Raw genomic sequence first — 17,942 nt, 5'->3', positions numbered from 1 at the left:
ATCCCTTATTGTCTTGTCACTCATCCATCTCAACATGCTCATCTCTGCTACACTCATTCTATGGGTAATATTGTTTTTTGTCCACCCAACATTTCCCTCCATAGAACAAAGCTAGCCTCATCGTTGTCCTAAGGAAAGAAACTTTTCCTAAGGAAGTCCCTCATAGGGAAGGAAACTTTGCCTTCTGGAAGTTTAAATTTATTTAGAATCTTTGAATAGTGGGGCTTTATCCACTTTAGCATCCTAGATTCTAAGATTAAATTTATTTAGAATCTTTGAATAGTGGGGCTTTATCCATTTTAGCATCCTAGATTCTAAGATTGACATACCTAGATACTTAATTGGAAACTAATCTACATTACAACCCATTATATCTACTAACCTAGATATAAAACTTGGTACACACCGCCACCAATGTGGTTTTATCAAGATTTACTTTTAGGCTCATAATTATTTATGCACATCTTAGAGATCTCCTTAATTGCCTTATTTGAACTTCATCAGTATTACAAAAAAAGAGTATATGATCATTATATTGTAAATGACAAATGCTAAGCACATCCCCAGATACCTTAAATCCTGAGCTTAGTCTTTCTCCATCAACCTTTTCGAGCATGGAACTCAATGCTTCCGCCACACAGACAAATAAGAAAGGGGATGATGGATCCCCTTGTCTAACTCCCCTAGATGCTTTGAAGTGATCCATTAATTAGTACTAAAAAATAACTATTTTCGAAGCAACCTTTGATCCCATATCTCTATTTATTAGCAAACTCCATTAATCTCATGATTTCTTGAAGGACCTAGTCATATTATGTGTGATTAGTTTGCCTTGAAACTTGCTAATTGAGGCACATAAATTATATATGGAAGAACTTTATTTAGACTTCTTGCAATAGTCCTAGAAATAATCCATAAAGACTTCTTGGTTTGATGTCATTAAGAGTGGCAATAATTAGTTTATTTAGGGATGAAAGCAGTATAGGTTGAATTAATCACCTTTGTAAGCTTACCTCGCTAATGAAAGAAAATTAAGGAGAAACTATCTAGACCTGGAGCTTCGTCACCTGGAGCTTCGTCACCTGCATGTCTTAGAACTGCTTCATAAATCTCTTCTTCGTTGACTAAATCTTCCAATTTCCTTGCTTAGGTCACGGGCAACATAAATAGTGGTACATTTGAGTGGTTTAAAGGCAGTATATGTTCAACTTAGGTATTTTAAACTGTCAAATAATAGTCTCTTCCTTGCTAATCCCTTTCCACTACACTTGGAATTTGTAATCCATGATACTATTTAATATCTTTCTTACAATAACACTGAAAAAAAAAAAAACTGTATTTAAATCACTTAATTCTTGACCTCCACCTTTATCTCACCTAATCTTAAATAGTCGTGTATAGTCTTATTCAGGGTTTAAAAAAACGCCGAGTCCAGCCGGACGAGCCCGGTTCGACTCGAGAATCGCCACAGAACGAGCCGGTTCTACATATAAAACGGGAACCGTCCGTGTCTAGAGAGAACTGGGCGGTTTTAAATAGTAAACCGTCCTATGACATCATCAACCTTAAAACCGCCCTATGACATCATCAACCGGCGGTTCTGACATCGCCACTCTGACACAGACACGCGAAGTGATAAAATCACGTGCCATATACCACGTGTGAAGTTGCCCCATATTTCCACGCGTATATCTTACTTCATATTACATAGGTATTTATAAAGAAAAGTTGAATACCCATCTTTCAATGTGAGATAATTTCCAAACATCATAAAATGAAAAAGGAATGTAAATATATTATATTAATCAGCAACTAATAATCACATCCAGTGAGATGGTGTGATGGTTATGACCTTTATTTTTGGCTTTGATGTTCCAAGGTCGAATCCCCTTGGGCGTTACAGTTTGTAGTTTTTGTTGTATATATGTTGTATAGTAGTTTTTGTTGTATATATGTTGTATAGTAGTTTTTGTTGTATATAGTGGTATAAACATTTTTATATAAATAATATAAGAGGCATAAAAAAATAAAAAATAAAAAGCTTATTCTATTTGAAATCTCCATCTTTCTACTAACAATCTCTTTCACTAAATTTATTATAGAAACCTAAAAAATTAAATTTTTGAAAAATTGAAGTGTTATTTCTAAAATTTGTACGCATTTTATTAATTTTTACATTGATAACCAAATATTTTATTTTATTTATTAATTTTTACATTATAAATCATGTAATCTACTAATTTTCTTACAGTTGTCAATAATGCATTTTAAATTAGATAATATCAGGGTTTTAAAAAACGTCGAGTCGAATCGGACGAGTCCGGTTCGACTCGGGAATCGCCCGAGGATGCGCCGGTTCTGCACATACAAAGGGAATCGCTCGTGTCCAGAGAGAACCGGGCGATTCCCAATAGTAGACTTGTGATTCTGTCCGAGTCATACCGAGTCACCCGGAAGAACACGGGCTGCACAGTGTTCTTCACGGGATTTCGATTTTTTTGTCATTTTGTGATTGATTTTCAACGTTTTCAACCTTATGAATGAATCTTGCAGGATTTAATTCAAATTTCGAATCATTTTCACTCAATAAAAAGAATTAAAACCACCGTTTTTATCAACAAATTTGGATCGAAGAGTGAGTTTTAGGGTTTCTGCCATTTCAGTGATTTCAATCGAAATAAGGCTTCATTTTTTGTAAAATTTTAGGCTGAGTGATTGTAAGAGTGTTGGTCAGAATTTTATGTCCATAATTTGTGATTATCTCGGAGGAATACATACCAATTTTGAGTTTGAAGGCACGGATGCACGAAGAACAGGTAAAAACTCTGTTTTTTTTTTTTTTTCCGCCATGCGATCAAATCCAGTCAATATTTTACAAATCATGTATTAAATTTATAGGGTTTTGATTCTTTGTAGTGTTGTTTATCATTAGATATATTCAATTTGATTATATTTATTCAATTTCAATTGGATTTTATAGAATATAAGAGTGATGTCTGTTAAAAAAAAGTGGACTGTTCTTTTTTTTTTTTTTTTTTCAGTGATTTCAATCGAAATAAAGCTTCATATTTTGTAAAATTTTAGGCTGAGTGATTGTATGAGTGTTGGTCAGAATTTTGTGTTCATAATTTGTGATTATCTTAGAGGAATACATATCAATTTTGAGTTTGAAGGCACGGATGCACGAAGAACAGGTAAAAACTCTGTTTTTTTTTCTTTTTCTGCCATGCGATCAAATCCAGTCAATATTTTACAAATCATGTATTAAATTTATAGGGTTTTGATTCTTTGTAGTGTTGTTTATCATTAGATATATTCAATTTGATTATATTTATTCAATTTCAGTTGGATTTTATAGAAAATAAGAGTGATGTCTGTTAAAAAAAAGTGGGCTGTTTTTTTTTTTTTCGCGCCAATTTCACAATTTTAGTAAATATTTTGAAAATAATGTGTTAAATTTATAGGGTTTTGATTCGTTCTAGTGTTGTTTATCATCTCATGTATTCAATTTTATCTGATTTATTAAATTTGAGATTGATTTTTGAGATTGAATGACTGATGTCTATGAAGAACTGCGTTTTTTTTTTTTTTTCCTCAATTCAATCGATTTTATTAATATTTTGATAATAATGCGTTAATATTATAGGGCTTTGATTCCTTATAGTGTTGTTTATAAAAAAATGCATTCAATTTGATGTAATTTATTCGATTTGAGGTGGATTTTTGAGTTGGAATGACTGATGTTTGGTTGGTCTATGAAGAACTGGAGTTTTTTTTTTTTTTTGTCATGATCAATTTTTTTGAGAAATTGTTATTTTTGGAAAAAAAATTTTTGATTATCATGAGGAATTAAACAATATTTTTAATTTATATTGTTAAATTTCAAGTTCAAAAAATTACATGTTGATAGATTATTTATGCAAAAAAGTACATGTTAGTATATTTTTAATGCAAAATTCTATTTTTTAATATTTGTTAATGCAAAAAAATACATTAACAAATACATGCTGTTAAACTGTATTATATTTTTAATGCAGTTTTGCATTAAAAAAGTTTTTAAAATTTTTTAAATTTTTAATGCAAAAAATACTTGTTGTTAAACTGTATTATCATGAGGAATTAAAGTGAATATCATTGTAAAATATCATGTACGATAATTATATTAGCTTGCAATTATCAATTTTATTATTAAATTTTTAATGCAAAAAATATATGTTCTTGATAATTGTGTTGTAGGCATGTTTGGAGCTTGCTTTTTTTATTATATTATCTTGCATATTTGTAATTGAGATGTATGAATATTTGGCATGTGTGACTTATACAGACTTTTTTTTATCTGTAATGTTGCATAAATATTTTTTTTTCTTAGTAGGAACTAATTCATATTTGTCGAAATGAAGATTTGTGACAAGTCCATATGTATTGGCACTGTGAATTCCTATACCATGGTAAATATATTTTTTATTGATACTATATCAATGTAAATTTATTGTTCTTTATGTAGTGGCTGATATAGGCTATTTTTATATATAATGTTGCATAAATAAATTATTTTTCTCAATAGGAATTAAAATGTTTTTGTCAATAGAAGTATTTTGCATTAACTAACAAATATAACTTCATGAACTACCCCTACATATTATCACTACACATGGTGATTATTTTTTATGTTCAACTGTCAGGTTAATTTTTAACCTTTTACATGTTAAAGTTGAATTATGGCAAGATCTGCAGAAGACCTTGCATGGCAACATGGGGTCAGACTTAATCCCAACAAAAAAGACAAAATTATTTGTAATTACTGCCAAAGAGTGATAAGTAATGGGGTACATAGGTTCAAACAACACTTAGCATAGGTTAAGGGAGATGTTTCTGCGTGCAATAGTGTCCTTAATAACGTAAGAAAGCAGATGACGGCATTTTTCAAGGCTACCAAAGGAAAAAAAATTGTAAAGCAGAGGATGGATGAAGAGATAGCTAGTTTATATACTCCATCAAGCGGGAATGATCTAGAAGAACAATATAATAATGACTTGGAGATGGCCACAAGAATGAGTTTACATGAAACATACCAAAGGGAACGCGGGTTTAGAATGCCTGGTGGTTATGACATGGGCATGCATGGTGGGCCTAGCTCAGACATGCATGGCGGGCCCAGCTCGAGCATGTATGGTGGGCCCAGCTCAAATATGTATGGAGGGGTTAGTGGCAATATGTATCAAAAAGAATCAAACGTTGAAGAAATTGTTTCTAGGTTACCTAGGAGTGCCAGTATTGCAGGTCATGGTCGTATAGACCAATTTCTCTCAAAGCCTAAGTCACAACAGATGACCCTAAAAGGCATGGTTAAAGGTATAAGAAACATGTTGGGGAGATATGTTAGTAAATAGTTCTACGATAAAGGGATTCCCTTTGATGCAGCCAATAGCCCATAATTTCTACCTATGGTCAGTGCAATCGAGAGAGTCGGGCCCGGGGTAAAACCCCCCCACGGTATATGAGCTCAGTGGGCCAATATTAGATAAAGAGGTGGTGTTACAAAGTGGATTGAAGAATATAAACAGAGTTGGCCAAGGACATGCATTATTCTCATGAGTGATGGTTGGTTGAATAAAGTTAGCAAAAAGGAGTTTTTAAACTTCTTGGTCTATTCCCCAAAAGGTACAGCTTTTTTGTTTAGCAAAGATGTATCAAGGACGAAGAAGGATGCAAACTTCTACGTACGACTATATGATCAGATAGTGGAGGAGATGAGAGATAAGCATGTAGTCCAGTTTATTGAGGACAATACGCGTGCATGTGTTTCTACGAGCATCAAGTTGATGGTTTAAGAGGAAGTATCTAATATGGACCCCATTTGCTGCACACAACATCGATCTTATGTTAGAGGAGATCAGTGAGATCAAAATTGTGACGGAGACTCTAGAGGAAGCAAGCTTTGTGTCGAGATTTATATACATCCACTCTAAAATTTTATTTCTGTTTAGAGAACACTTTAAGAAAAAAGAGATAATCAGGCCTGCCATAACCCGCTTTGCGACCGATTACTTAGTTGTGGACTCCATTCGGGAATCTGAAAGTGCATTAAAGATATTGTTTACCTGTGAAGAGTAGTTAAATGATCGCCTCTCGAAGTCCAATACCGGTATAAAAGTGGACGGCATAGTCTCAAATAGGAGGTTCTGGTCTCGATGTTCCAGTGTCGTAGAGACCACTGCCCCTTTGGTTACAGTGTTAAGAATGGTGGATGCTGACAAGAAAGCTACCATAGGCATCTTTTATGAAGGTATCGAGAGGGCGAAATCAACTATTGGGGAGAAGTGTAGTTTTGCTAGCAAAGTGATCGAGATTATAGAAAGGAGGTGGAACATCAAATTTGGACGTCCAATTCATTATGCTGTTAAATATATATTTATATCATTAGAATGTTTCATTTTAAATCATTATTTTATGAAATCGTAAATGACGTTTTTCTATCTATATATTTTCTAGGTTACTACTTCAACCCAAAAATTTTCTATTTGACACCTGAACATCCCTACAAGATTATATAAGACATTATTGCAAGGTTGGAGAGAAGCCATTGAAACCAAGTAGCAGCAATACAAGAGGTATTATTAAATATTTGGTTAAAAACTTCATTGAGTTATTATATTTATGAGGAATAATATACTAAAACGAAATATATTTGTTTTAGCTTGCTATGTATAGGGATGCTATAGGATCCTTCGAAACTATACTTGTCAGGAATTCTCGAACTAAGATGGATCCAGGTTATCCCCTAGCCAATATTTTGTTCATTCATATATTTTAATCTTATGAATTGTTCTTGCCCTTACAATGCTTTTTGTATTTTAATCCCGCTGAATGGTGGGAGATATATGGTACTGATGCACCTCACCTAAGATGATAGTAATCAAGGTGCTCTCCCAGACATGTTCTGCTACTGGCTGTGAGCGCAACTGGAGTACGTTCCAATGGTTGCACACTAGTATGAGGAATCAACTCGCTTCGAAGAAGCTTTATAAACTAGTCTACGTTCATTACAACTTAAACCTCCGAGAGCAACAAATAAGAAGGAAGCTTGAAAACTATGGGCCGATAGACTTAGATACAATATTTGTCACAGACACAGCAGACCAACGGGTAGTAGAAGAGGAGGAGCCAGTGTTGCACAAGAAAGCATTCTTTGAGGCTATCGGTGAGGAAGATCTTGAAGAAGGTGATGAGCAGCATGAAAGAGGAAGCAGCCAGCCAACGTATCCCCAATTCGTTGGAGATGTCGGTGATATTGCACCTAATGAGGGAGAGTGGGAAGGGGGTCTAAGGGTAAATGAGAGAGATGATGATTCTGAGGTCACCCTATCCCAGCCATATTACAACGACAACAGGGTAGGGATGAGCACGACAGTGTAGGTGAGCATGAAGGATGAACAAGCTTTGGGGATTTTGGATTGGGAATACAACAGAACACTAACACTCAGGGATTTAGGTATAGCCTGACGCCTGCTAATATCGATGATTCGTTTTTAGATCGAATCAATGCATTGTCAAACGAATTCAATCAATAGCACCAGAGTGACCAAGAAGAAGAACGACGTCGTCTGTCATTTTATTTTTAGATCATATGTTACTAATTGTATACTTTATTGTAGTCCATGTATGTTGATATACTTATTCCATGATAATTCTATATTTATCCTTTTGTGTGATGTAAATTAAATGGTAAATAGTAGTTCATGCAAGGAAAGAACATATCAATATTCGCATATTCATGCAAAAAAATGAAAATTCTTAATGGAGTACCATCATTTCTTATTGAATTCCTAAAAAACAATATTTATAATGAATTTTAATAATTTTTTAGGATTTTTTTGAAACTTTAATCTGACCGATTCAACCGATTCCCGATCTGGATCGCAGATTTGCCGATCCGAATCGGTTTTTGAGGTGCCCGATCCGGGTCACCAATCCGCTTTTTAAACCATTGGATAATGTTATAAAATATTTTTAATTTGTTATTATTTGTCTAATAAAATAATTATAAAATTTAAACTAATAATTATAATTTCAGTATATAATATTATAATTAGTTAAGTTGTAATAATTTTGGATTATAGTTAGTTTGACTGTAATAATTTGGGTTTTTTTAGCGGATTAGGGTTTTTTGCCAAAACGAGATTTTAATGGCCATTCTTTTATTGATTTAGTCTACTCTTTATTATAGTCCATGTATAATTATATATTTTATCCATGATAATTCTATGATTTTTCTTTTATGTGATGCAAATTTAATACTTAAGTTTATACAGGGAAAGAGCATCTCAATATTCACAAATTGGTGAAAAAAATGAAAGTTAATAATGTAGTACTCTCATTTCTTATTGGATTCCTAAAAAAAACATTTATAATGAATGTTCATAATTTTTTCGGATTTTTTTGAAGCTTTAATCTAACCGATTTAGCCAATTCCCAATCCGAATAGCGGATTCGCCGATCCGGATCGGTTTTTGAGGTGCCCGATCCGGGTCACCAATCCGCTTTTTAAACCATTGGTCTTATTGCTCTCAACCAGTATTTAAAAAACCGGATCGGTGATAAGAATCGGTCACACCCACATCCGTGTCGGATTAGTGGATCGGATCGGAGAATTGGAAATTTTTTGTCTTAACAGTTTTTCAAAAAGTCACTATAAATCTCTAAAAATAGTGTTAGAAAATAAATTAGGAGTGGTGTATTATGCATTTTCATTATTTTATAAAAATAATTGAGTACTGAGACGCTGTTTTCAATAATAAATTTTTAAATCAAAATGATCATTTTTAATTGAAAAATTTATTGGATTAACTATAAAAGATGAACAATTTAACACTTTATAATTCAAAACACCTATAAAAATAGCATAGTCTCAAGTTGGAATAGTTGCAAATAAGTAAAATATTGAATAATTCATTTAGGGTGATATTTTGATAAATTTTCCTTTTTAATTTATATAAATGAAGAGGTAGGAGAATTAATATTGGGTATCCTTTGTAAATATGTAATTGGAATCTAGCCCCCTATTTTTTTCTTGAAGATTCGGCGTTTCAAGTTAATAACATTCAATGAAAGAGGTGGGGAGGGGTTAAATGCAAAAAAATTAAATCCACAGCAAAGTTTTGTGGGGCGGGCAAGAAATGGTACCATTCCCACATCGAAAATTTAGTTCACAATTCACATTTATAAAATGTTAGTGAGGAGCAGAGGGCTATTTTCAGAGGTGTGAGGTGGGCTATAGTGTTCTATGTTTTGAAGATAATATCGAAAGGGTCCTTAAAAAAACCATACAAGATTGCCCTTTGGTTGAAGAAACTATCGAAAGGGCCCTTAAAAAAAGCATTCAAGAGTTGATTTATTGTCCTACGTTTTGAAGAAAATATCGAAAGGGCCCTTTAAAAAAAGCGAACCAGAGTTGTTATATTGCCCTTTGTCTTGAAGAAAATATCGAAAGGACCCTTAAGAAAAGCATACAAGACTCGCTATATTGTCCCACTATGTTTTGAAGAAACTATCGAAAGGGCCTATAAAAAAAGCACACAAGAGTCGCTACTGCCCTTTTTGTTGAAGAAAATATCGAAAGGGCTCTAAAAAAAAAAGAACACAAGAGTTTAAAAAAGAATACAAGAATTTAAAAAATTGGTCACATGCCACAACGATTCATTATTCAGAATCGTCGAATCATTACATCAGCACACCTAGTCATCTCATTTTATGGCCGGATCCGAAACAGTCCAATCAATATTCGATTCGAATTGCTTGATTTTGGATCTGGATCCGAATCTAATCGATATTCGATCTAAATCGTCCAATTCCAAATCGGGTCACATATTTCGTCACCACAACGATTCACTATTCAGAATTGTCGAATCCTTACATCACCACAGTATAGGAAAAAATAGCAAATCTCATTTTATGAGCGAATCCAAAACGGTCCAACAGATATTCGATCTAGATCACTCGATTTCGAATCTAGATCCAATCGATATTCAATTCAAATCGTCCGATTCTGAATCGCATGACCGATTTCTTAAACATTGCCCTCAACTTTATCTCTATTTTGCTTAGCAAACTCTCTAACTTGAATTGGTCTTGGACCATTGAACTCATTCCATGTTTGTATTAGAATTGGCACATGATTTGAAGATAATTTTAGGAAAGTTAAGGGAGCACAATTTCCTAAGAGTTTGATACCAAAAGCCTATCAAATTTAACTTCATTAACTTATTACAATTATCGGACCAAGTGAAGTGAGAACCACTTGGTGTAACATCAATTAATTCCTGCTGCAGTATAAAGTCATCAAGGAACAAACCAATTGAACTACAAGCAAAGGAAGATTATTCTGGTCATCTGATTACATCAAAATCTTCTCAAATGCAGTAGGGCAGTTCAACATCAACAACTTCATTTACGAAGGTTCATTAACAACCATCTAAAACCTGCCCTTGGATCCTCAAAACTGAAGATATTTCAAAACAATTGGGTTCCACAAAACCTATAGGCCTATAGATAAGCCACCTACATCCTTGCCAAAAAAAACTCCAATGAATTGTTTCCCTAGTTGGGGCACAAACTTTGAATGTTTGGGCGAAGGGAGTGTAGTTTCCTAAAAAATTTAGATATATGGTTTATATTTATAAATCAAAAGCAAAATTTCCCTTTTCTTTCTAATATCTCATCTACCCCACAATTATAGGTTAAGATCTTCATGATCTCTTGAGGGATGCCCCAAGCTTGGTGCTTTCTTCTTCTAAAAGGCTTCAGAGCATAAGAATTAGAGGACGTCTTGATACAGGGAGAATGGAGGGAAGAAATAATTAAAATAAAAATAAAGATAAATGGTGAGAGAATATACGCTCTATTTGGTTCTACAAGGGAGTCCACCCCAATAAAGTTTTTTCACAAGATCAACTCTTTACTAAATTTCAATATCTTCGTTACAATGAAGGGACATCTCCCATTCAAATACAATTACAAGAAATAAATAAAACTCTTATCTAAATAGTCACGCACCATTTTTCATTCTCCCTTATCTCTCTCTCTAACTCCCACGTAAATCTTTCTCTTTCTATCTATCTATCTAAATCTCATGTTATGTTTTGTTTCTAAAAGATAATTTCTAGTTATCTTAAAAGATAAGCTATTTTCTAAACCAAAAGATAGGCCTTCTTGAGGTGATAACTCACACCTCTATTAAAACTCACGTCCCTACTAAAACTCATGCCCCTAGTAAAACTCATGCCCCACCTAACTTATCCCAGCACAATTTCTATTCCAAAAATTTTAAAATAAAATAAAGTAAAAAATTTAAACGACCCCAATTTTTATTTACATCATTTTCCCCAAGGTTGGGAGAAGCTCGATCTCTAGCTTACACCCTGCAAAGTCCAATCAAATAATTGATAATGTAATCCCACCATACGCCTCGGTACTTTTTTTTTAATTTCTTCAATAAACTGATTCATAAAATACATTTTTCTCATCTTTAAGTAGAACATTGGGATCTCGAGCTCAATTGCGATTTCTTTTCTAAGTTCTTCATAAACTTGGGAAGATTGAGTTGAATACGAATATCATGTGGATGCTCCTCAGATCGCGTTTCATGAATCACAATTTGATCGTTACATTCAGGATTGGCACCTTGAATCCGTCGTGGGACTCAATTCATCTCTACGACAAAATATGGTGTTGGACTTTCATGGTTGCGAGCACCCTCTTCTCGATGAAGATTGTTTTCCAACCTTTGTAACCACTAATTCATTTCATGAAATTCGGTTCGAACATCCTTCATGACTTTGGTCAGATTTTCTAAAATTTGTCCCAGGCGATCATCCATAGCAGACTTAGCTTTCGGTAGCATTGCAATGACTGCATCTTACTTGCTATGATACCAACTGATGCAGGAAGAATGGAGGGAATAAATAATTAGAATAAAAATAAAAGTGAGAGAATATACCCTGGTCTGTAAGGGAGAAGTCCACCCTAAAAAGATATTTTCACAAGATCAATTCTTCACTCAATTTTAATTTCTTTGTTAATGAAGGGACATCTCCCTTTTAAATAGATTTATAAGAAATAAATAAGAAAAAAAAAAGGAGCACAAAATAAAAAACCCTATCTCTAAATGGTCTCATACCACTTTTCATTCTCCTTTATCTCTCTCGCTAACTCCCACGTAAATCTCTATCTCCATCTACCTCTTTAAATATCAAGTTATCTCCTCTTTCTAAAAGATAATAAAAGATACTTTATACTAATCTTCAAAATAAGTTATTTCCTAAACCAAAAGATAGGCCTTCTTGGGTGACAACTCACGCCCCTACTAAAACTCGTGCCCCACCTAATTTATCTTAAGGCAATTCCTATTCCTAAAATTTTAAAAAATATAAAATAAAAAGTTGAACAACCTCAATTTTTATTTGTATCACGTTTCCCTAGAAGACTTACGTTGGATTATTTTTCTTCATTTATTCTCTCTCTTTCTTTTTCAAGTTCTCTTCAATTACAACAATCACTTTAGACAGGGTTTCGTTGAATCCAACCCCACTAATCTCAAACATCTTTGCCATCTCTTGCTTGGAATCTACAACTTCATCTCCCAACTTCGTTTTCTTTTTCTTTTGGTAAATTAGTGAGGGAGAAGGCCTTCTACCCATTTTTCATTAATAAACGATATATAAAAAAAAATTCATCCCACCATTGTACAACCCTATAATAGAGTAGTTGCACCACATCATGAAGTAAATGGAGGTTAAGAAACTCTGGAGGCTTGGAGAGCCAAATGGTGGTCTCCAGCAAAAATTGTAGCCTTTTTAGCAAGGACATCGGCAACTATATGAGCCTCACGGTAAATATGCAAATGTACTATGAATGATTATCAAGTCTAACCTTGTAGTTAACATCTATGATATCGAGAGCCCATGGAGTTTTAAACCTGCCTTGTATGACCTGGATAAGTAAGGAAGAATCGCTGTCGATTTGAAAGGGGAAGTCTATTTGAATGGCTAAATCAACACCCCCTTGTAAACCTTAGAATTTTGTATAATTTTTGGAAGCACTTCCAAGAGGAACCGAGAAAGCAGCAAAGAAAGAACCATCATCCCATCTCAGGATGCCCCACAACCAGCTCGACTTGGATTCTAGATAGAAGACCCATCAACATTTAGCTTAACATGATATGAATGTGGAAAGCCCAAGCTATTGTTATGGGCAACTTGATCTTTTGTTGCCGCCACGTAAGTCGTAAGTTCTCAGTAATTGCCTTTTCTGATATGTGATAAGTCCATGCCTTAGTATCTGCCAAATCACGAACATGACAAATGATCCTACGAATCAACTTCTCACGAGTGAGTGTCCTCCCTTGAAACATACGGTGGTTCTGTTCCTCCCAAATCATCCATAAGGTTGTGAAGAAGAAAGAATGCCAAATGTGGATAATACCATCAGACTTAAACCTGAATGCCAACCATTTCATCAAAATAGCTGCAATAGAATAATCTGTAATAAAGCGTTTAGCACATCTCCATGCTATCAACCTCCAAATCCCCTGTAAAAAAACACATTCAAGCAATAGATGGCAAATATTCTCATCATTAGAGAATAACAAAAAGGGCACACATAAACAAGGGTAATTCTCCTCCGCTGCATGAGAGAAGAGGTGGGAAGACGATGGTGAATGCTCAGCCAAGAGAACCATTTAGCGCTTGGATGACACTTAGAAAACCATAGTGCTCCGACAGATGAAATTCCATACATCTTGTACAAAAAAAGATCCATGTGAAGAGTGAATCCATACCAAAAAATCAAGCTGGGGTTTCAGAAGGATTGAAACAACCTCCACTTCCTTCCAAATTATAATCCATTGATTCCAAGTTCTAAGTACGGGGCCTGATGTAGGGGTATAAAAATACCAAGATTGCGAAGAACCATATAAGTAATTTGCGGCCCTAGGCTTAGCAAAATTTCCCAAGTCCTTCCGGATACTGGAACCATAAGATTCCAAAATAGATTTATCTGATAACCATAGATTTGACCAAAAATCAATTGTTCTGCCATCCCCAATAATCCATCGAATATTGTGGCACAAGAGAGACAATCCTGTTTGAATGCCCTTCCATGTATAGGAGTAGGTTTTCCTTTGAACTTCCCAGATAGAAGAATTCCTGAAGTACCTATGCTTAAAGAAACACGCAATAAGAGAAGACAAGTTAGCCAGAATCCTCCATGCTAACTTCATCATGCCTGCATTATTGAACACAATAATATCCCGAATTCTAAGTCCCCCCTCTTCCATTGGTATACATGCATTCTTCCATTTGACAAGGTGAATCTCCCTTTTATGAGTTGTACCAGCCCATAGAAAATTCCCTTAAAGCATGGCTAGCATACTGCATGTGCGCTTTGGCAATTTAGATGATAGAACCCAGAAGATGGCTGATGAACGAAGCAGCGATCTCAACAATTGTAACCGACTTGCATAAGAGAGTGATATAGCCTGCCATGTTCCTATCTCGTTAATAGTTCCCCATGAGACTCTGGCAGTTATGATGTTTTAAGTTACCATGAAAAAGAGGCAATCCCAAATATCTCACTGGAAGAGAACCCTCGCCAAAGCCCAATTCCTTTAAAATCAAATGTTTTGCATTCATGGAGCCCCCCACAAAGAAAACCATACTTTTAGTTACATTCAGTTTATGCCCTGTGGTATGTCCAAAAATAGAGAGAATAGAATTCATTTGCTTTGCTGCACGTAGAGAAGCCTCACAGAAAATAACTGCATCATCGACATGAAATAAATGCGACACCCTATTTTCAAAGCTAGAAGGAAAAACCAAAGGAAGAGCACCTTGTAGTATTGCTTGATCCAGCTGCCTACTCATAAAATCCATCATCAACAGGAAAAGATATGGTGATAAAGGATCCTCCTTCCATAAGCCTATTTTTCCTTTGAAATATCCCCTTAGGGAACCATTATAAAGCACCGAGAATGGTGGAGAAGTGATACAATGTCGATCCAAGATACAAAAAGATCTAGGAAACCCAAAGCATGCAACCTCACAAGAACAAATTCCCAAGTAACTCGATCACAGGAACTACTTAGATCCAGCTGCAAACACATCTTAGGATTGACTGAGTATTTATGACATAAAGAAATAAGCTCATTAGCCATCAATATGTTATCTGTGATGAATCTCCCCTTCAAAAAAACATCTTGTTTGGAATCAATCAAAGTATTCAAGTATGTAGTACTTCCCTCAACTATTCGAAATAAATTTGCTAATAAGTTTGTAAAGAATATTACACAAATCAATTGGCCTGAACTCCTCCATAACACTAAGGGAATTGACTTTAGGGATAATGCAAATGAATGTAGAATTTATCTGCTTAAGGAATTTACCTTTCTTAAAAAAGTCATGCAATTCTAAAAAAAGATATTTCTTAATCACTTCCTAACTAAACTTATAAAATTCCATAGTAAACCCATCGAACCCTGACGCCCTTTCACTCTTTATCCCCCAAATACAAGCTTTGATTTCCTCTATAGAGACCTCCTTTATAAATTCCATTTGTTGATCTTCACTAAGAATTGAAGAAAAAAGAAAGTGATCAGCCAAACTAAGATCAATGTTACTTTCTTGTGCCAGTAGTTCCTTAAAATAACCAATCATGTGATTTTGAATTTCTATCTCACAAGATTAAAAAACCCCATTTTGATTTTTGAGATGATTGAGCATGTCTTTTCTTCTCCTTATAATGGTAGACAAGTGGAAGAACCTAGTATTTGAATCACCATCTTTAAGCCAAGTCTGTCGAGATTTTTGTATCCACATACTCTTCTTATTTGAAAGTAATTGTTGCAAGGCATGCGTACATGTTTTTTCTTCTATCATTAGATTCTCATTAACAGGATACTGATTTATATCATCATGCAAAATCACTAAGTATTGCCGAATATCAGATATCTGGTTCCCACATGACCAAAAGAAAATTTATTCCAATCTCTCAGGACACTTCTTAGCCTTTTCAACTTTGTCACAAAACGGAACATAGGCGTGTCTTCTATTCTAAGTTGCCATGAATCAAAGATAACCTCCATAGATCCTGAGAATTGCTGCCAAGTCATGAAATATTTGAATAGTTTCGGTCCGACTGGAATCTAGTTTGATAAAGTCACTAATAAAGAGCAATGATCAGAATTACCCTTGGGAAGTAATTCTACCTTAAATTCCGAGTATGATAAAATCCATTCCATATTTGCCAGGGCCCGATCAAGACGTTCTTTGGTACATCTTCGCCTAATTTGAATTTTAGACCAAGAGAACCACCTCCTTGTTGAGCCTAAATCAGTTAATGCACAATCAGCCAAACTATGTGCAAAGTCACATGAATCATGTGGTAATGAATTTCGACCACCCATCTTTTCATAATGATCCAATATCGTATTAAAATCACCAAGAACTATTGAAGAACCCTTGGTAGCTGCACATATATCTCTCATATGATTCCAAAGAGGTGCCCTTTGAGCAACTGAATTAAAAGCATAGACACTCGAAACAATCACGGTGCACCCATTGCATAACTGTGTTGCCTGGATAGGATAGTTATCATCTGATCACTAATGTTCAACACATTAACTGAAAATATGCATGGATTCCACAAAACCATGATTTGTGATCTGCCCTATACTTCATTAGCCGTTACGTTACTATAAAAACCAAATTTTCTAGCCCAACTCAAAACCAATTCGGCAGGGAGTTTATTTTTCAAAAGGATCAAAAGCCCAACATTATGATTATTAACTAAATCAATAATATCTGAAATTCTACCAGGGCCTCTCAAGCCCAGAACATTTCATAAGCTAATCGACATAAGATTCGTGATCAGTGAATTTACCCTCCACCAGCTTGCACCCGGTCCTTCCCGATGTGCTGTACCTTTATTGATGCTTTACATAATACCCTATTTTAACCCCTCCTCTTCATGAACATGATCCCTTTCTATTTCATCAACTCGAAGAGCCTTATCTTTCATATTATGGATGACATTTGGAGGCTCTAGAAAAGGTACCTCATCCATATTATAGTTTCATCAGCCTAGTGAGAACTCTGTGCGACTTTTGAGATGGGCCTTCTGAGGTTTCCATGTTTCTACCTACTTGTTTGCTAGTACCATGTGCTCTCTTTCACCTTCTTCATCTCATACCAAGTTTGTTATCAACCATCCTCGCTGATATGGTGGTACGCTATGTCTTTTTGGCTTTGAAAATTCCATTATTCCTTCTTCGTCTTTATTGTTTTTTTTTTTTAATCTTAAAATATAACAAAAAACAATCGAAAAATAAATGGATTTTGTACTCCCGCAAGACTACAATGTACGTGGCATTTGAATAATGCGCCATAGGGATGGAAATGGACCTCGGAGGTAGACCTGACCTCAGCTCCGGATATGGGTCCAAAGTTTGGACTAGAATATTATTCGGGTCCGGGTCCAGTCGGACCCGACTCATACCAGCCCCATACCTGTAATAATAAGATATATGATGGCAATCACGTGCGCTAGGTGTTCATATTGTCACAATATTGACAACGTTTGCAATATTATTGGAAAACAAGAAACTCATACTCATAAAGTAGAGGATGTACTATGGTAAAAAATAAATTGACAGAAAAACTAACAAGTTCATAGTCATATGGTGGCAATGGATCTGACCGAACTCAAGACCGAACAGTTAGACCCAGGACCCAACGGATACGGGTCCGGGTCCAAATTTTGAAAGACGTCCGGCTGGACCCCACCCGTTTCCGCCCCCTAATGCGCCTCACGCTCGAAGATTCAATGCTCCCGAGGGGCACATTGTCCAAACGGCAGCTAGATTCGAAATTGCACGAATGGTCATTTCTGGT

Source organism: Amborella trichopoda, chromosome 13, assembly GCF_054954075.1.
Source record: "Amborella trichopoda isolate Santa Cruz 75 chromosome 13, AtrichopodaSantaCruz75HAP2 v2.0, whole genome shotgun sequence".
Lineage (NCBI taxonomy): Eukaryota > Viridiplantae > Streptophyta > Magnoliopsida > Amborellales > Amborellaceae > Amborella > Amborella trichopoda.
This window is presented reverse-complemented; position numbering follows the sequence as displayed.